Here is a 2,943-nt window from a genome sequence, read left to right on the forward strand (position 1 = left end):
GAAATGAAGGCAAGCAGGCTAGTCTGGGACCAGAGATATCTGAAGAGAAACCCGTCTTTCTGCTTTCAGTGAGGTGCCCTTATGAAACGATATAAAATGGTAGATAAGAGCGCAGATTTTGAAGCCAGCCTGCCTCTGTTTCAATCTGTTTCCACCACTTACAGCCATTTGATCTGGAACCATTTACCCAATCCATCTATTTATTAGTTGCCTCAATTACAAATCAGAGACGATAATAGTACCTATCTCACAAGGTTGCTGTTATTGAGATGGGGATGGGATGATAATCTTGCTGTTGTTTTCGGCTCATCCCTGCAGGCTTCTCACTGCCTTCTTCCTCCTGCTCCAGCAGACAGCACCCTACTCCATGCCTGTCATTCCTGCACTTCCCTCCCCCTTCCCCTATCCAGCCACTTCCTCAACCTCATCTCCCTTCCCTCACTACCTGGGCCTAGCCCAAGATCTCTCTCCATTGTGGTCCCTCCCACCTCTCTCACCTCCTTCTCCCTACCTCACCTCTCTCCTCTAGTTGAGGATATAGGGATATAGGAGAGGTATATTTGTAGGTCTCAGAACGGAAGTTCAAGAGGTTACAATGGAATGATGGAGAAGCAAGGCAAGGAAGAAGGGCTGGGTCAGCGGAGGCGATGTATAGAACAGGTGAGAGGAGGGTCAGAAAGGCTGGGGGACACCAGTGAATGGGATTCATCCTGAGAGTCTCTTGGAGGAGGAAGCATTAACCCTGACTCTTTTCTACCCAGGGCAGTGCTATTCTCGTCCTACCCTAGGACCTTAGGTGAATCCCTCATTCTAAGTGTCTGGAAGAAGTAATTGAACCAAAGTCATCTGTCTTTCTCACAGATAAAGGTGCCAAGTCTGCCACTTTGAAGAGAAGGTCCTCTAGTTTCCAGCCTTCCCCAATCTTACAGCATCACCTTGGCTGTATCTGGGAAGTGGGCGATAAGAGTACTCTGCTTCTTATCTATAAAACACTGGCTCTCTGGCTGTAGACCTAATTTAGATTGTAATCTCCTAGAAACATGTCTAGCAGTGCCACATAGGAAAAAGCATAAACTGTGGTGTCAGATAGACATAGGTTCTATTTTCAGCTCTGCCACTCACCAGTCACATGAGTTTGAGCAAGTCATTAACCTCTCTGAGCCTCAGTGTCCTCATGGGGATTGAAGTCCCCACCTCACAGGTTATAGGAAGAATTAAGTGAGGTGATGTGTGAAAGCCTCACAACTGTGAGGGCTGAGACTGGGCCAATTTGTTCACCATTTGTAGTTCCATGCCTGGCACAGAGTGTGCCCTCAATAAATATTTGTTATAATTGAATGAATGAGTAGGTACCTAACAAACCGTAGCCAGGTATCCCTTTGTCTGGACTGATTCTGGCTGATTGCAATGATACTCTGCCCTGACACAGTCCAAAAAAACCTCACTGCATCGAATCCTGAGATAGTGGCACACTAGTCTAATGTGCCTGGGAGATTGCATCATGTCCCACAGGTTAAAGGGGGCTTGTGTGAAACGAAAGTTTCAATAATATTATTGTGCCACTGAGGAGTTTAATATAGTGCTTCTCAAACCTTAACGTGCCTCCAAGTCACCTAGGGCTCTTGTTAAAATGCAGGTTCTGCCTGCCATCTTTCTGTGCCGTCATAATGGTGCACATGAATGTCCTGGCTGATATTCTCAAGAGCATCAACAATGCCAAAAAGAGAGGCAAATGCTAGGTTCTTATTAGGCTGTGCTCCAAAGCCATCGTCCAGTTTCTAGCTGTGATGATGAAACGTGGTTATATTGGCCAATTTGAAATCACTGATGATCACAGGGCTGGGAAAATTGTCGTGAACCTCACAGGCAGGTTACACGTGTGGAGATCAGCCCCATATTTGATATACAACTCAAAGATCTAGAAAAATGGCAGAATAACCTGCTCCCATCCAGTCAGTTTGGTTTCATTATACTGATAACCTTAGCCGGCAGCATGAACCACGAAGAAGCGAGACAAAAACACACAGAGGGAAAATCTTGGGATTCTTTTTCTAGGGATGCAATACATACAATGCAAATAAAATGCCTCAGTGGGGAAAAAAAAAGCAGGTTCTGAGTCAGTAGCTCCAAGTGAAGGTCTGACAAGCTCCCAGGTGATGCTGAGACTGCTGGCTTGGGGAACCTCATTTTGAGTAGCAGGGGTCTAATACAGGGGTGAACGAACTTTTTCTGTAGGGGGCCAGACAATAAATATTGTAGCTTTGTGAACTGTATGATTCCTGCTGCAACTGCTTAACTCTGCCAGTACAGAAAAAGAGCAGCCATAGACAACATGCAAATAAATAAGCATGATAGCGTTCCGATAAAACTGTATTTACAAAAACCTGGGGCAGACCGGTTTTGGCCTGTGGGCTGTAGTTTACCTACCCTTTATCTAATGTAGTTAAAATCAGCATATCATTCTTGTAATGGACATCAGTGAGCTTGTCACCTGAGCGCCCAATAATTCCCTCTTATGTGGTAACTTCCCCTTCCTCCAGATCTACCTCCCCCTCCCCACAATCTATATGATGCCAGGAGCAGAGCACCCACTACCAGGCTCTCATAAAGGGACTCTGACTCCAGACTCCAGCAGATTGGTTCAAGGTGGTGGCACAACTCCAAGGGGCATCATTCACATTCTATTACACAGAATGTTGTGCTCCAGGGCTGCCCTTTACATAGAAAACAAGGTGAAGGCCTCCTTAAGCTGTGAACTTGGCTGAACTGGGTACCTGACTAAAGTGGACTACTCATAGCCTTTCCTTAAGATTCTAGAATTAGGTCTAGGAGATTCCTGTTTTAGTCTGCCCGTCTGTTCTCTTAAATGGAGGATACATACGTGGAGATGGAGCCTTTTTTTTTTTTTTTAACTCTGTTTATTGGAATACAGAGAAAGTAGAG

At 45.4% G+C, this 2,943-nt stretch overlaps 1 pseudogene; it reads left to right on the forward strand.

The window, feature by feature from the left end:
* Positions 1-1,667: 1,667 nt before the first annotated feature.
* LOC137761036 (small ribosomal subunit protein uS8-like) lies at positions 1,668-2,055 on the forward strand (annotated as a pseudogene).
* Positions 2,056-2,943: the final 888 nt, after the last annotated feature.

Source organism: Eschrichtius robustus, chromosome 3 (assembly GCF_028021215.1).
Source record: "Eschrichtius robustus isolate mEscRob2 chromosome 3, mEscRob2.pri, whole genome shotgun sequence".
Classification (NCBI taxonomy): Eukaryota; Metazoa; Chordata; class Mammalia; order Artiodactyla; family Eschrichtiidae; genus Eschrichtius; species Eschrichtius robustus.